Source organism: Haemorhous mexicanus, chromosome 6, assembly GCF_027477595.1.
Source record: "Haemorhous mexicanus isolate bHaeMex1 chromosome 6, bHaeMex1.pri, whole genome shotgun sequence".
In the NCBI taxonomy this organism is placed as follows: Eukaryota; Metazoa; Chordata; class Aves; order Passeriformes; family Fringillidae; genus Haemorhous; species Haemorhous mexicanus.
The window spans coordinates 1834150-1851768 of NC_082346.1; positions in this window are offsets into that span (position 1 = coordinate 1834150).

Sequence of the window (17619 nt, forward strand, 5' to 3'; positions counted from 1 at the left end):
TTCTATTCTTTTAATATAATTTTAATTTATTATCTATCATAAAATAATAAATCAAGCTTTTTGATACATAGAGTCAACTTTCTCATCTCTTCCCTCATCCTGGGACCCTTGTGGACAATACTACAGGCACTTCTTTACACTGAGCTGCCAATGCTTCCAGTGAAGAACAACAAACCAATCCAGCTGACAGCTATATCTAACAAAACAAGTATACCTGACCAAGCTGAAAATAATGCTCATTTGAATAATTTATAAACAGGACATTAATAATTTCTTTTAGCTTTCTGCATGCACTTCTAGAGGGGAGCCCATCTGCTGTATTTTATTTTTTTAATTTTATTTTTAAGCACACCTTAAAGTGAAATTAATAATGCTTTGCAGTCAATAAAGTAGATATAAGAGAGGGAGTCTAGCAAATGAGTTAAGTGCCTAGATGTGAACCAAGGAACTCCATTAATTGCTACCATTGTGGCAGCCCATTCCTAAAACACAGATTTCCTTTACTGTGCACAGCACAAGAAGAGACCAGGTATAAAAGACAACACTATAATCTGTCAGGGGTTTCACTCTGAAACATAAGCTGCACTCTTTCAGTTCCACTGCCAGTTTGATTTTCCTCTGGTTCACTTTGAGGAAATCATAATTTCAGCCTCTCACATCACATCTGGGGCAGCTCTTGGACCCTCCAAGCACATTTGTCATCATTTTGAAAACATGAACCAAACCAAAATTATTCTCAACCACGTGAAACAGAGCTATTCTGTTCAGAGTAGGTTTGATATGTCCCAAATGAGTGATATCACCCCAAAATCCTAACAGTGATCTCCACTACATAAACTGAGATTTCACAAACTGAGCTGGTTCCCAGGACACGCTGAGCACATGCACAGATGCCTCTTGTCAGTGCCTTTGGTTCTGCATGAATTGAACCAATTTCTCATGTAAACTGAAGAGATGAGGGCTCTGAGAAATCAGTTCCCCATTTTGATCCATCCCACTGATAGCTGGGCCTAACTCTGCAGCTCAGGGCAGGGGGACTCTGGGGCAAGAGACACCAGTGTGGAAAAAAGGGACTCAAATTCCAGTCATGGGCCAGCACAAAGACAGGATAACCCAATTCTCAATGCAGATAGCAGCAGAGCTGGCCTAAAGTTTGCTGCCTTGACTCAAAACCATACTTGAACAAACCTGACATTTTAGGAGTGTTTTTGTTGGGGTTTTTTGTTGCTTTGTTTGGAGGTTTTTGCTGTGTTTTGCTTGATGGTTTTAATTCTATTTTTTCAGAACGAAAATGCTGAGATTCTCCAACTCAGGAGGTTTTTAAGTGCCCTTCAAACTCAGGGCACTTGAAAATGACAGGTTTTCTACACAGCAACAGCATTTTCTTAGCCCCCTTAGGATGCTGTGTGTCCAGCTGACCCTGCTGTCCTTCCCTGCCCTGCAGCTCTGCACCCCAGAGTATGCTGACCCCAATGCAAACCCTTTCTGCTCTGCTCTCTCTGTCCAGTCAGCTGCTTTCCCCTGGAGATAAGGGCTGCCTCAACAAAAAAACCTTCTCAGAGCACTGTGCAGAGTGTGAGGGTCACCACTGGGCAAATCACCAGCTGAGCTTACATCACACACACACCCCCCATGGGGAGCTGTTTTATTTCACAGTCCTGACAACTTAATTTCACAGAACTGAACCCCAATGAAGACACATGCCACGTCCCACAAAGTGTTTTACCCTCCCACTAATTCTAATAAAACATTTTCAAATTAGGGAACGTGCTCATGGTGAGCTACACATCATGTTCAACTGTTGCCTTCACCCTACTCTATTTGATTTTAAGTGCATATTACTTCAAATGCAGCTTCTCACTATGGATAGCAAATGCTCTTCCAGAACGTTCCAAGGGCTGTCCATCAGCAGTTTATTTCCCTCTATTGAAGAGCAGCAGAGTATTTTTGGGTGGTGTTGAAGATGCAGAATAGCAGCCAGAGAAAAGTGACTGATGGGCTTGGAAAATGCAGCCTAGCCTCAGGGTGCTAGAACAAACTCCTTGGAAAATGCAGCCTAGCCTCAGGGTGCTAGAACAAACTCCTTGGAAAATGCAGCCTAGCCTCAGGGTGCTAGAACAAACTCCTTGGAAAATGCAGCCTAGCCTCAGGGTGCTAGAACAAACTCCTTGGAAAATGCAGCCTAGCCTCAGGGTGCTAGAACAAACTCCTTGGAAAATGCAGCCTAGCCTCAGGGTGCTAGAACAAACTCCTTGGAAAATGCAGCCTAGCCTCAGGGTGCTAGAACAAACTCCTTGGAAAATGCAGCCTAGCCTCAGGGTGCTAGAACAAACTCCTTGGAAAATGCAGCCTAGCCTCAGGGTGCTAGAACAAACTCCTTGGAAAATGCAGCCTAGCCTCAGGGTGCTAGAACAAACTCCTTGGAAAATGCAGCCTAGCCTCAGGGTGCTAGAACAAACTCCTCTCACACTGACCATCACATTAGGGGGCACACACTCTTCCTTGCCTCTTACTACTGTCTTCTCATTCTAACTTTTACAGCTTGTTGGGCCACATCAACTCCAAGGTTCACTTTTATCTTTTACAACAAAAAAGAATCCAAACCCTCCCCATAGTATTTTCAATTCATTTTTCTTAGCTCTGAGTGGTATTATAATGCATATTTAATTATGCTTTCCTGCTAGACTTCCAAAGCATGAAGTTAGGAAAGAAGAGGCAGACCCCAGCTGTGCTTTTGGGATGCAAACAGAGACCATCTCCCTCTGCATGGTTATCAATAATGAACACCTAGCCACATCCCACTGCTGATGCTGTGGCACATGGATCAGAAATATCTTCATGCCACATTCTGGAGGGGAGGGAGAAGGCTGGAACAAGCTATTTCATCCATGTGGGTTTGCCCCACACCTTTATACATTTCATGGCCTCATTCTGGCCTCCTGCCCTGCTGTTCTGACAACAGGTGCTGCTGTTAGTAAGAACAGTAAGATGATTAGATACAATCTTGACATTCTTTTAAAATGAGCATGGTGTCTGGAGTTGGTAATTAATTCCCACGGTTTTGCTTGCTTGCTCTCCTGAGCACTTCTTGCAGAGTGCTCCTTCCTGAAGCATGTGGAGCTCTAGAAGTGTAAAGGCTTTTTCAAGCCAGAGCAAGTTGCTCTTAGTTGCACTTCTCACACACTCTCATGTTAAGAAAATTAACAGAGAAGCAATTTTAAAAACTCACAAAACAACCCTTCATTTTTCTTCCTTTAACCCACAGGCTGAGCATCTCTTTTCTCAGACCTCATTCCACATTAGCTTCTACCATCTTTAACTACAGTCTCTAAATTGGACCAAAACCATCCCATCTAATAATTCACCAAATTACCAAAAACCCCCTATAGCACCACGACAGCAAGAATGATATTCCAATTCAAGAATTTAAAAAGTTTATGAATCCTCCAGCCATAAAAATGTTAATTCAGGCGGTGTGTAAAGAAACTACAAAATGCTTTCCCCCTTATCAGGAGGTGCCTTATGTTGTTAAAAAGCTTTGGTCTGTTGCAGGTTAGTGTCTTTCAGCTTTTCCACTCCTAGCTGCAACTACATGTGTCAGCAAGTCAGTGGGACTGCATGCAGAGTTCAGAAGTGCATGAAAATTTAACTCCTTCAAGTGAAACAGTAAACAGAAAACCTTTGGCTAAAAGGCTTCATTTTTAGCAGAAAAGCTGGAGTTGGAGTCCTTGTTCTCAAAAAGCCACTTCCATCCCCTGTCTCCTGACTCTTCAGATGGGATCCAAAGCACCAGCCATAGAAACAGCAGTGTTGGATGACTTCACATCTCTTGCTGGCATTCCTGATAGATCATGACTGAAATGGATTTTATTTAAGTGTGTGGCCCTGCAAAGAGAAGAGATGAAGTGAGACTGTCTTTGCAAACACCAGCATACACTTAAGTAAGCTCAGACATAACCAAGAAAACAGGTGCCTCGACTCTAAAAAATGAGCATTTTTGAGGTGCTATATGATATTCATAATTACTTTTTTCCTCTTTTCTTCTTGTCAAATAGCAGTGATTCCTGTCATATATTTCCTCTTCTTTCTCTCTGTCAGGAGAGCTGCATATTAGACAGACCAACTCTTTCTAGTCAAGGCATTAGGACTCAGGGATAAGTAGTTTACTACTGCTCAAGGGCACTCCAGGACATTTTCTCTAGGCTCACACCCCCCAAAGAGATGTGCTAAAACAAATTGCTTCAGGAGAACCTTCATGAGCCTCTCGTGAGCCTTGCTTAGCAATTTAAATCTGTAGGTAGGTTTAGAGAACTTCTGGAACAGGCTACAAGGAGAAAAACTGAAGTTTAACACTATCTTGAGCAGTTTTTGTTATTACTGACCTAAAAGAACCTGTCTCTGGTGACAGTGGGAGCATCATTTGCCCCACTGAATAAACCACCAAATTCAGAAGAGCAACAGACAGTGGAGCTGGCTGTAGCCAACATATAAATACAACCCCTGTGGCAGCCCTAAAATTTAAGGACTGAGTCAGTCATATCTTGAGGTAAAGGGGAAATGAATAAGTTGAAGCCTTGGACCCATTCACTTTGAGTGCAATTCAGTAAAGTAACTCAGAGGCTCTGCCAGGAGCACTGCTTAGAAACTACTGAAAAAGAAGATGGGGAGGGTGAAGTTACTTTTCCCTCCTCCCATATTCTATGTCCTCATGTCTGAGAAAACCCATCTCCTAGCTGCTTGGAGCAAAACTTCTGCTGGCTTTTTTCTAAGGGTTTTCTGAGGATCTCTCAATGGGAAACTGAGGAAAGCCAGGTCCCAGTACCTACAGGGTCAATCAAACTGGAAAGAAAGATGATTTCCTTAGCATCTTCTTAAAGTTTAATTACTCCTTGTACAAGGGGTTAAACCAGGCTGGCTTATACTAAAGGCCTCACAATCTTTGATATAGAATTTGAAAAACAGGTCTTGTAAAGCTCAGAAAAGCAGAGCATTCTTTCAAAAAATGAAGCTTGAAAAAGACATTCTGCTGCTCAAATGCCAGTCCTCAATGAAAGATGGAAAGCTGGAGGGACAGAGTGCATGTTCTTGTTAATGAAGGCAATCTCTGCCTTCAGGAATAAGAGGAGAGTGTTCTTTGATTACATGTCTTGTGCAAAACTAGCCTTTAGACAGGGGCATCTAAAGACACCCTGATAACTTTTTAAGAACATTTAAGGGTTTTCATCTGTTTAGAGGAGTTTGTGGTGTACAGAATTCCATGCATGTACTCTGAGCCATAACCTTGGAAGATTGCAAGCCCATCCTTTCACCAGCAGCTGAGGAGTTTATTTCCAGATTCCTGCCAGAGTGAGCAACAGTCACCAACTTCTCCCGTGCAACCTGTGCATGCTATTCCCTGTTTCATTCCCTCTTTGCATCACTCACTCCTGAGGAGTTTATTTCCAGATTCCTGCCAGAGTGAGCAACAGTCACCAACTTCTCCCGTGCAACCTGTGCATGCTATTCCCTGTTTCATTCCCTCTTTGCATCCCTCACTCCAAAGGATGCTTTTGGGAGCAAGAATAAATTCCTTGTTTTCTGTCAGTGGGAAGCACAGAGCACAGCTTTCTCTAGATGCCAAGACACTGATAACCTGAGTCAGTGCTCCTGCTTCACACCCAGCAGATGGACAGGCTAAGCTGTGCTTTCTCTCTGTTGAATCATTCATGTGGAGGAGAAAAAAATCTCTAAAAAATAAACTAATGGATTTACCTGCTGACTGGAGAGCTCATCATAAAGTACTTTTCCAGTCTGGTGTTGAAGAAACCTCATATCTGACTTACCTCCTGTTACTAAAAGCAGGGGCAAACATAAAATGGAAACCAATGGATCTGAAGCACCTAAGCAACAAAATCCTTGGATAAAAAATACAATGTAATTGCTTCCAGGATTATTTTAGCTTCACTATGTTTGCAAACAACCACAAGCATTACTGTGGACTATTGAAGAATCTATCAGACTGTCAACAGACTCTTCAATAGCTGAGAGTCAATTTGACAACTCAATTACCTGAGAAAAAACTACTTGCCCATTTAAATCCTGAAATTTCATATCAACAAAGCAGCAAAGAGAAACTCAGCCTCTTGCCACCATTTCAGCTCTAAAAGCTTCTAATATAAAATCATACTAAGGGGAAAATAAAAATCTCCTCAGTACTCTTTAAAGCAAGAATATGAGTACAAAATTAAAGCAGTAAGTCTTGTCTGTCTCAGGCTTTGTGTAGTATCTGCACACATTAACTAAAACATTCCCAGCTACATTCTGAACAGCTGCCTTTACAAATGCTCTTTCAGACATCATCTGAGCTGCTGCTCTGCAGGATGGAGAGTCTGACTGACTGAACTGAGAGATACCATCCAGTCCTGGCAGCTGAGTCATTCAGTAGTCATGTTTCTATCTAAAACAATTTTTTAATCACTTGAAGATGTGCAAAATATTTCGAAGGAAAAGGGAAAACATCGATTCAGAAATGCAGGCCTTCCTTTTACACAGGTCCCCTTGCAATAAAAACCACAAGGAAATGCATAAGGGAAAAAAGAAGTTACATAAATGTCAAAATTTGGAAGTAGGAAATGTATAGAAATAGAGTGCTTCCCAGATATTTCTACTCGACAATTGAAGTTTTAAGCATAGATCAACCACTGCTCTGCTGCCTTTCACTAAATTCCATTTATTTGGCAGCCTGTACAGAGCTATGATTCTTTTCATCATTACTGTAACAATGTCACTGCTGATATTCAATTCAGTTTTTGTGGGTATAACTGAGTTAGAGTCAATACCATCTCAAAATAGGGAAAAACCTATTTTGAAGAGACCTACCAGCCTGTTCTTCCTGACTGCAGCTTTGTCAGTCTTACATCTGCCTTCATTGCCCATTACCAACTCCTCTTATTCTTAGACATTTTACACACTTAGATATTTTACTCTTATTCTTGGATATCTTAGATATCATCTATTAGATATTTGGATATCTTAGATATCATCTATTAGATATTTGGATATCTTAGAGATCATCTATTAGATATCTTAGATATCATCTATTATCTTAGATATTTAGATATTATCTATTATCTTAGATTTTTAGATATTATCTATTATCTTAGATATTTTAGATATTATCTATTAGATATTTTAATAGAGAATAACCTTAAAAACCTGCTACAGCTCTGAACAGAATGAGAGAAAAGCAAATGGTCATCCATTGAGTTTAGAACTGGAAATATTTCACCCAAGATTTAAGCTTCACCTTATAATAACCTCTCCAAACAGTAGAAATATTCTGAACCTAAATCAATGCTAGACAGAGATGGACAAGAAAAATCTGAAATTCTGAAATCACAGAAATCTGATTGACTTCTTTCATCCCTTTTTTATAAAGAGGCCCATTCCTCTGATAAGCTGAAGCAGAGATATTATAATTTTAATGGTTTCTAAAGCATTTATTGTATTCCTCATGGCAATCCAGAAACCTTCTTTTTCCTGATACTTCTACTCCTCACTTTTTTTTCCTTCCCCAAGGATCACAGCTTGTTCTCTACCCCAGCAACAACAGCAAACCCCAAACAAACACAAAAATCCACAATCAGACCAAGAAAAAAGGCTGGGCTTATTCCAAATCACTAAATTGATTAGTCCTGAGTATTTTTCCCCACCATCTTTTTCACCTTCACTTTTCCCCCAGCTATATGAAAACAAACCACATAAAACAAGCAAAAAAACTAAAACAAATAAAGCCCAATGCAACAGACCCACACACCCCTCCATCCACCACTTCTGGGCTCAAGTCTTGACTGAAGATATTTATCCATGAGTTGTGTCAGTTTAATTTGAATTTTCAACTTTTAGAGGCAAGGAAAATATCTTTTATGGTTCTTGTAAGCTCCATATTCTTATAATGTTCTTCTTATATTATTACTCATAAAATTTTACAAGTGTATGACTAAAAGGAGAGAAATACCAAAATTTCTCTGAAGTTCCAGTTTGACCCTGAATGCCCATTTCTCCATTGAAACAAGTAAGCCAATTTCCAAATTTAGATCCAGAACTTCATTCAGCTAGGAGGTACATTTTCTTCTTGGGTCACTCCTTCGTGGCCACCAGTACACAGGTGAATTTTATCCAGCATTTTCCTGGCCTCAGACCTGCATATCCAAAGAGATTTGTAGGGCTGTACAAGCATATGGGGGAGCCCCAAATTTGTGACTCAGAGGGCTCACAGGTGATGTTGAAATTGCACTTCTTTTGAGAGGATTTTCCTCCAGGGGTACCACACCAGGTGAAGCACAGAACCTTTCCCACAGTCTCTTCAAAGCTTTGAAGGGATCCATTGGTTTTTCCTTATTTTCCTAGGAGGACTAATCTTATTTCTTCACCCACACTAATTCCTGTTACTTCCCCATTACTGTGCTACTGCAGAAGTATTTCCATTTGCAGTTACATACCATTGCTAATGACATTTATTATGCTCTGCTGTAGAGAACTTCTGAAGAAATGTCTGGAAGTTACAAGTTGATAGATCAATATTTCTTCTTTAGAGATTTTCCTTTCCCCTTTGAAAGATTTAAATCTCTTCACAGCAACACAAATGCAGACTTTGATGCCAAAAAGGGTTTAAGTAGCTGTTCTGCTAAGCAGGATGGAGAGTTTCTTCAAATGATTCTCATATCCAATCCATAACTTTTAGGGAAACAAAAGCTTGTCCTCCAGAAAACTGCATTTTTGTAATCTTAGGGAAAAAGCACAATGCCAGTTTGCAGTGACTTACTGACTTGCATGAGCCAATTTCTGCCTTCCTAGTTCACTTGAAAACCCAGAAAAAAAAAAAAAAACCCTCAAGGGAAGCAGAGTTCACATCTGAATTATTTTTCTGGGCACTTAAAGAGATAAATCCAGAATGGAGAAGAAACTGAGTCAGTATTTTCCAGCAGCCAGCTTGAACTCTGCTCTGCAGGCTTCTACAGCTCCTTGCTTTCAGACCCAAGGAGGATGAGATACCCCCAAAGGAAGATCCTCCTGAAGCCAGAGAACAATCACAGATGGCATTACCCAGGGAAAGAGAGCTGAAGTCACATGAGACAGAATTATTGAAGTTTTCTCACAATTACATAGATAATTTACATTCAGAAAAATGAGTTTTGCAAACTCTTCTAAGTAGCACCTAAACAATAATATTTCCAACAGTGGGAGCCATCCCAGCAATAAGACAAATTCTTTGTTTTAGAAAACACATTCCAGGCTTAGTAGAAATTGTTTTAGTTCACAAGTGAAATTATTACATTTTCAGCCCAAAAATTAATCTAATTTTTTTCTACTTGAAGTGAGATTCTGTATGGTGTCTGTCTTTTGAAAGACTTTACTGAGATAACAGTGAATTAAAACAAGGACATTAGTACCATCCTACTTTGGAAGAGAGAGGATTTTTTTAAAATTTAAACTAAAGGATTTGTGAATCTGGAAGAGTGCTCTAAGCTTTTATGTTGATTTGTTTAATTATTTGCTCAGAGTTTGTTTAAATTTTTACCATTTAATATCAATTAATATTTATATTAATAAAATTTATATATCATATATTATATAACTATATTAATATATAAATAATGTTTATATTTATATTAATATTTTTAAAAAGCCAAACACATCCACTGTCAGAACATAACCCAATCTCTGACTGAGAAAAAAGGAAAAAACACATGAAGTGACTGAGTAGCTCTCCAACCTGGAGCACATGAACCTTTCCTTGTTGCCAGCTTTTAGAATGACAACAACTAGATTTAACAATTTTACATGCAAAAATCTTAATCAAGATACAAGAGAAAAATTCAATACACTCATTCATAATTTCACCCCTGAGGTTCACAAAATCTAAAAAGACAGAGTAAGTCTGCTGAGTTTGGAATTTTACCTTTTTTTTTTTTTTATTCTACACACTTAATTTGGCAGAGGTTCTAGGCCAAATCCTGCATTACTTGGCCAAACAGCTCCCCAGAGCAGATCAAGAACTGTGTCTCACAGCTCTTCAGCACTGCAAGAAATTATCCAAAAGTGGATTTATGCCTTAAATACCACAAGGACATCTCTTAGAGAATCTATGGACTGCTCTTGTCTCATGAGGATGTGTGGAGAAATGCTCTACACAAAAAATTAAAGAGAGCCTGACTCAGCACTCAGAGTGTTTTCTGTAACTTCATCTTGCAATAATTACAGCAAGGAACCTTTTGGGCTCATGTGGGAAAGGTACTCAGGAATGAAATTAAAATACTCATGCACTTCAGTGTTATTCATTTCATTGCAGACCTTCATACTTTACATTGCCCAGAAAACACAGAAAATCCTGGATGGTCCTGCCCAGGAAAGACAAGGGAAGCCTTTGAAAGGAGAGCAGGAAGGAGCTGGAAGGGACCTGCTGAAAGCACCAATAAACAGGGGTTCACACACCTCTAACCCCAGCAGAGAGGCTGCCAGCTTCACAGCCTCTGTCTCCAGAAAGCAGTGAGATAAAGCCTGATTAGACAAAACCTATCACAGACAGCTGCACCTTCATCTGTGAGCAGGCAGTGAGAAGGCAAGGAGCAGCTCCACAGGCTGTGACAGGAGGAGACCAAAGCCAAGATCCTGTCCAGACCACCCCTGTTTTCACTGGTGCCTCTGCATCAGACCCTTTTGACCACACCAGAACAACTGTTTTATCAACTATTAACTATTTTATTATAGTTATATATATATATTTATAGCTATATATATTTATTACATTAACTATTTTATTATAGCAGGCTAATGACAACTTTAACTCCTCTCTCCTACATTCTGATTGAGCTGATTAGGGCATGTACATGTCCATTAAAGAAACCCCACAGGTTGAGATAATCTCCTCATCTTTTGGCACTGTAAAATCTGAAGCAGATGCAGCAGCAGCAAGTCACTATCTCCAAAAAATAAAAATTCCTAACTTATTTATTTCACTGGAATGGTGGCTCTGATTTCACAATTTATTATATCATAAAGGCATCAGTACAGAAGCAGCAGGAGAGAATTGTGACATGGTTTTATACACATATTAAAAGCTCACACAGCTTAGAACTCCATATTGCACTGCAGCACTATTTCATTACTTCCAAATTAATTGTCCAAGCAGGAGGTCATAGATCCTAAAGTAAGATTTCATGAGTAGCACAAAAAACCAGCAACAACCACTACAAGCACACCAATGACAAGCAGCTGTGCAGCTGCAAAGATTAAAGAATCTCAACCCTCCTTGAGCCTTTTTCCCTGGAAGCAGCCATAATCACAAACTTTGAATGACTCCAGAGAGCTAGGAGAGAAAAAGAAAGCCTTTGCAGGGAAAAAAAAATAAAAAAACACAGGAAAAGATAAAGCTCTCTCTCACAATAGGGTGGCAAATAGGATGTACATATTTATCTTCAAGTACTTACAGATTTAAAAATTCATCTTGTGTGTCTGCACTCATCAGAAACTCAGAACAAAATTCTAAAGGGCTGTGGGCTAACATCTCCTGTTTCCCTTATCTTAGGATGGGACAATTAGAAGCACAAATAAGGGGGCAACACCCTATCAAGATGAGCAGCACAGCTCTGTGCCTGTCAGGGCAGTAATTGAGTAAATTAGAGTTTCAGAGGTTTACCTCATGCAAAGGAATAAGAATTTAGAAATATAAAAAAAAAGAGAAAAAGAAAAAAAAAACTGGAGACCTCTGGGTGTTGGGGTTTTTTTTGGTGAACATAATAGACAAGCTTTATAAAGTTTTATATAGGAGCTACTTTATCCACTAGTTTTCAAAAGTTTCTAAGTTATCACATTCTTAGGTAATATCTGTTGTGACATTACTCAAGAAACAAACTCCAGCCTGTCACTGTGATATTTTCTGAAAAATCCCTTCACCAGGATTTCTTCTCCTGGGAAGATGAGAGGCCTCAGCTTCTCCCTGTTTTGCTGCTCTGGAATGTGATTTGGAGAATTATTTACCCATCATGTGAATTGTTTTTAATTGATGACCAATCCCAGCCCAGCTGTGTCAGACTCTCTGGTCAGTCACTGGTTTTCATTATCATTCTTGTCCAGCCTTCTGATGTCTCCTTTCTCTTTCTTTAGTGTAGTTTAGGTATATAATTTCAATACAATATATAATATTATATAATATTATATAATGTATATAATATATAATAATAATAATAAATCAGCCTTCTGAGAACTTGTAGTCAAATTCTCATCTCCCACCTCATCCTGGAGACCTCCCAACACCACACCAGTCATTGCACACTCTGAAACTCCCAGGACTATAAAAGCAGGACTAAAAAAGGTGATCTCTGTTCAGTTCTCCTAGACTCTACAGAGGAGAAAATCTGAAAGTATGGACAGACTCATTAGAGTCTAAAGCTATAGGGAGATGTAAAGCCAGGTGTAAAGAAAGAGTTGTTTGGACTCTTAAAGTAAATAACTATTGCTTTTCCTTTAAAAAATCATATAACACTGAAAAATCCAGGGATTTTTTGAAAATAATTTAATTTAGGTCTGCAGTCCAAAGATAATGGTAAAATTGTCTATAAAACTTGATTAAATGAAGCCTCTTTACTTTGATGATTTCAATGGAAAAATATTTTTTCAAGGTGATTTAGTATTTTCTGATGCCTGCAGGTAAAAAAAGACCTGTGATGAACTGACTACAACACACATTCCCTATTCTTTGCCCTGTGGGGGTGTGAAAAATGCCAATCACTTGTTTTTAAAATTGTAAAAGTTTATTAGTAATAACATGGTTATAAACATAGTAATATAATTAGAGTAATAATAATTTGGACAGTTTGGGTTAGGACAATATGAGACAATAAAAACAAAGAGTTACAGACAGTCCAGGTCCCTCTTTCTGGGCAAAATAAGCCTGAAAAAGGCCTCAGGTTAACAGAGGATTAACCCTTAAAAGCACCTGCACCAGGGTTAGTCATGTCAGGACTGCCACAGAAGTTAAATGTGGTAATGGTTAAATGTGTGAAGTTTTGGGTTTGTTTTTTGAATGGGAACTGCTGCTCTGTTTTTGCCTGGGAATCTTTGCAAGGCTCAAACCCAAAAAATGCAGCAGCACATTGGAGGTGTGTGATCAACTCTCAGGCTGGCAAGGGAGGAAGAGACAAAGCCCTGCTCAGCTGACAGAATGACCAAGTTGTGATCTTTTGGTGAGAGAGGAGTGTGCAGGTCCACATAAAATCAGTGAGATGTAAGACTGAGGCAAGATGAGTGTGTAACAGCATTTAGACAGACACTTGCTGTCATCTCTTTTTATCAGGAATTCATAGGATGAATGTTTTAATCTTAGCTGAAGAGAAACTTGAAAAGTAAATAAAACCAAGGGAATACAAAGATTAACTCTTGAGTCTGTTCATGCAATAAATATGAGCAGATACATTCAGCACTAATGACACTTCTTGAGTGAATATGTATTTTCTCCTTGTTCATTTTGTTGACATGGCAATAAATTAATGTTGGGGGGGCTAAAGCTTCTGTGTGACCCCCTCAGTTGGGTTGGGCCTAGCTTTATGTGCATGTATTTCTGAGCTCAAATGGTACATGCAAAACAAGTCAAGGAGGAAATGTGCATTCTAAGGTGCATAAAAAACCACCTGGAAAGCCAGTGTTAATAGAATACAAATGTTCTCTGAGAGGGTGGATAGAGGGTCAAAGATCAGCCTTAAACTGTGGGGTTCCTTGAGAAAGAGTGATGGATAGTGCTGAAGAGCAAAAACTAAAACCCAGTTTATTGGGCTTTTTTACTGCTCCATCTTTGTGATCTCCCAGTAGTGTGGGGAAATGTTTCTGCCTGTTGTTTGTGTGAACAGAAGTGCTCATTTCATCTGTGTGAAATACAGGAAGAATCCAGTACCAGTCCCCCTGCTAGGTTGCTTCTAATTGACCTAACTTTTGCTTGTAAATGCAGGGAAAAAATAAATCTACACCATTGCATTCTGTACTTGTTTGTGGCTAACCTTCTCAGAAGAAATTAGGAGCATGCTGGACATGGTGATATAGCACAATTTATTCAATGCAGAAGCTGAAAAGATTCACCATTCACTATAAATTCTTTTGCTGAATGGAAGTTCCTAAATCAGATTTTCTGTTTGCAGTTATTCTGTGTAGCTTACATACCAGGGGGCCAAAATAAACCCAATTATAAGCAAATAAATTATTCCAGGGAGATTGCCCCATGCTAGGCTTGTTCCTAATATTCTTTACCACATTGGCTGGCAGAAAAGGGTACTTGCTTTCTAAGAATGCTGACTGCAGGTCCTTTTAATTTCTTTTTAGTTTGTCATGCTTTTGACAGGCCTCAGAATGATCATGTGAGGTGATTGGCAGCACAGACTTGTCAGACACTGCTGCTGCCTTTGGGGAAGTTGTTTAGATATTGCATTTGGATCTTTGTGTTCTTCCTTTTTCATAAGATGTTTACAATGAGCCATTTCCTTCCTCAGGCCATTTTCTGTGAGACAAAGCTGTCCACAAGCATGAAGCACCACACTGCTGCCTCTGACTGTAGAACTGCTAGTTTAGATGAACTTCACTCTGCTAGAAAATCATCAAGCCTGCACTGTTTAATTTTCTTCCTTTCAAGCCTGAGTGAATCACAAGGAATCATGGAAGCAGGAGGAACTAGGGCTGGGGAATGTGATGACAGTTTTTGGCTATGAATTCAGTATTGCTGGCATTTTGAGACTACAATAAAGATTAAAAAATTCTTCATGTTTCGTGGCATTTTCACGTTTTGTTTCCATGATGTCCTTTTCTTGTATGTTGTGACAAATTAAATCCTTGGCAATATTTATATGGATTGTCAAGTTGACTGTCATTCAGAGATGAAATGCTTAGTGTAAATGAACTACAAGTACAGAAAACACATTCCATCTAGACTTTATCTGGGTAAAATTTATCTAGGCTCTAACAGCCATATTCTTCCTCAGGTGTGGAACAACTTTAATTTGTATTGCCTTTCCCCCCCCCCCCCCACTTTGACTTGCAAAGAGCACAGGCCATATTAATGAGTAAAAAACCACATTCACTGGGACCTGGCTTAAGATGTTAGACAATCCTGGGGGAAGATTCTAGGAATTCAGGTGTTGGTTCCTTTTGAAAACTCCTTTTGAACTAAAACAAAGCAAAAAGCACAGCAGCCTGTGAAGAGCCTGATGCTGGATTCTGGTCTGAGATTTTTACTGCAGCAGAATTTCATGGGGACTGAAGCAAAAAACCTTTGATTTAGGCTATTTTAAAACTTTGATTAAGGTTATTTAAAAAATTTTCCATTCTATTCCACTACATGGACAATACAGAGCTGACACTGTATTAGCACTTCAACATCTTCCACCTTTCAGTGAGTTTGGGAAGTGTAGGGCTCTGTAGTGCCATTAAAAACCCATGAAATTGCAAGGAGCTCTAAGACTGTTCTATGTTATGAAAAACAGTATTTGAGTAAGCAATCTGTGGTCCAGTACTAAAAATGGTATTAATTTGAACCTGAATGGTAATGGTTGTTGCCTGTGTAGTAAATTTTACTCTCAAATTAATTGGACTCCTCAGTATTGTATTATTTATAGATTAATAGCCACAGGTTTTTTTTTTTTTTTTCCTTTTTCCTTTTTTTTTCTTAGTGAGTTTTTTAAAGTATTTTATCCAGCTTTAAAGAATATTTTCTCCAGCAACCAAGCTGCCTAGTTTTACACATTCACAATCCTGCTTTTCTTTGGAAAGTGTACTGCTGGTTGATGGGTCTCTTTGGCTTTGCAGAAAGTACTGACATGGATGCTACACCCAAATTGCCATTTTGCTTGTTTGTGTAAAGCCTACTGATGATGATCATCCTGCTCTGACTGCATCTTTAAAAGGAAATTATTGTACTTCTACACAAAACATAGGAAATGGTGGGTAATGTATGCATTGTTTGTTATCACCTTAACCTGCCAACCCACATTCCTGGGGGATTTTGTTCACTATGAAAATAAAGTCTCTTTACAAGGGATTTAACTCAGATTTAACCTTCTATCTCTACAGCATGCAATTTTAAATGTGAGTGGCAAAGAGCTAGTAAGGGAGCTGACTTCTTTACTCACAAGGACATCCCACTAACACACACCGAGGTTTTTCCAAAGCAGTTGTGTCATGGATGTATTTTCAAGGCTGTGGGTTCAGGATTTCAAGTCAGAAGCATTTGGCTGAGGAAACAAAGTGGGCTTGGGCTTTGAATGGCAGTTTCCAAATGACTCTGAACAGGAGAGGAGACTGTAGCCTGGTGTGGCTGTTCTCCCAAGTAACAAGAGGTAGGATGAGAGGAAATGGCCTCAGGTTACACCAAGGGAAGTCTGAATTGGATATCAGGAAAAAAATATTCACTGGAAGGGTTGTCAGGCACTGGGACAGACTGCCCAGGTTGGAGTCACCATTTCTGGAGGCACTTTAAAGCCATGTCCATGTGGCACTGTGAGTGGCAAAGAGCTAGTAAGGGAGCTGACTTATTTACTCACAAGGACATCCCACTAACACACACCGAGGTTTTTCCAAAGCAGTTGTGTCATGGATGTATTTTCAAGGCTGTGGGTTCAGGATTTCAAGTCAGAAGCATTTGGCTGAGGAAGCAAAGTGGGCTTGGGAGTTGAATGACAGTTTCCAAATGACTCTGAACAGGAGAGGAGACTGTAGCCTGGTGTGGCTGTTCTCCCAAGTAACAAGATGTGGGATGAGAGGAAATGGCCTCAGGTTACACCAAGGGAAGTCTGAATTGGATATCAGGAAAAAAATATTCACTGGAAGGGTTGTCAGGCACTGGGACAGACTGCCCAGGTTGGAGTCACCATTTCTGGAGGCATTTTAAAGCCATGTCCATGTGGCACTGTGAGTGGCAAAGAGCTAGTAAGGGAGCTGACTTATTTACTCACAAGGACATCCCACTGACACACACTGAGGTTTTTCCAAAGCAGTTGTGTCATGGATGTATTTTCAAGGCTGTGGGTTCAGGATTTCAAGTCAGAAGCATTTGGCTGAGGAAGCAAAGTGGGCTTGGGCTTTGAATGGCAGTTTCCAAATGACTCTGAACAGGAGAGGAGACTGCAGCCTGGTGTGGCTGTTCTCCCAAGTAACAAGAGGTGGGATGAGAGGAAATGGCCTCAGGTTACACCAAGGGAAGTCTGAATTGGATATCAGGAAAAAAACATTCACTGGAAGGGTTGTCAGGCACTGGGACAGACTGCCCAGGTTGGAGTCACCATTCCTGGAGGCATTTTAAAGCCATGTCCATGTGGCACTGTGAGTGGCAAAGAGCTAGTAAGGGAGCTGACTTATTTACTCACAAGGACATCCCACTAACACACACCGAGGTTTTTCCAAAGCAGTTGTGTCATGGATGTATTTTCAAGGCTGTGGGTTCAGGATTTCAAGTCAGAAGCATTTGGCTGAGGAAGCAAAGTGGGCTTGGGAGTTGAATGGCAGTTTCCAAATGACTCTGAACAGGAGAGGAGACTGTAGCCTGGTGTGGCTGTTCTCCCAAGTAACAAGTGGTGGGATGAGAGGAAATGGCCTCAGGTTACA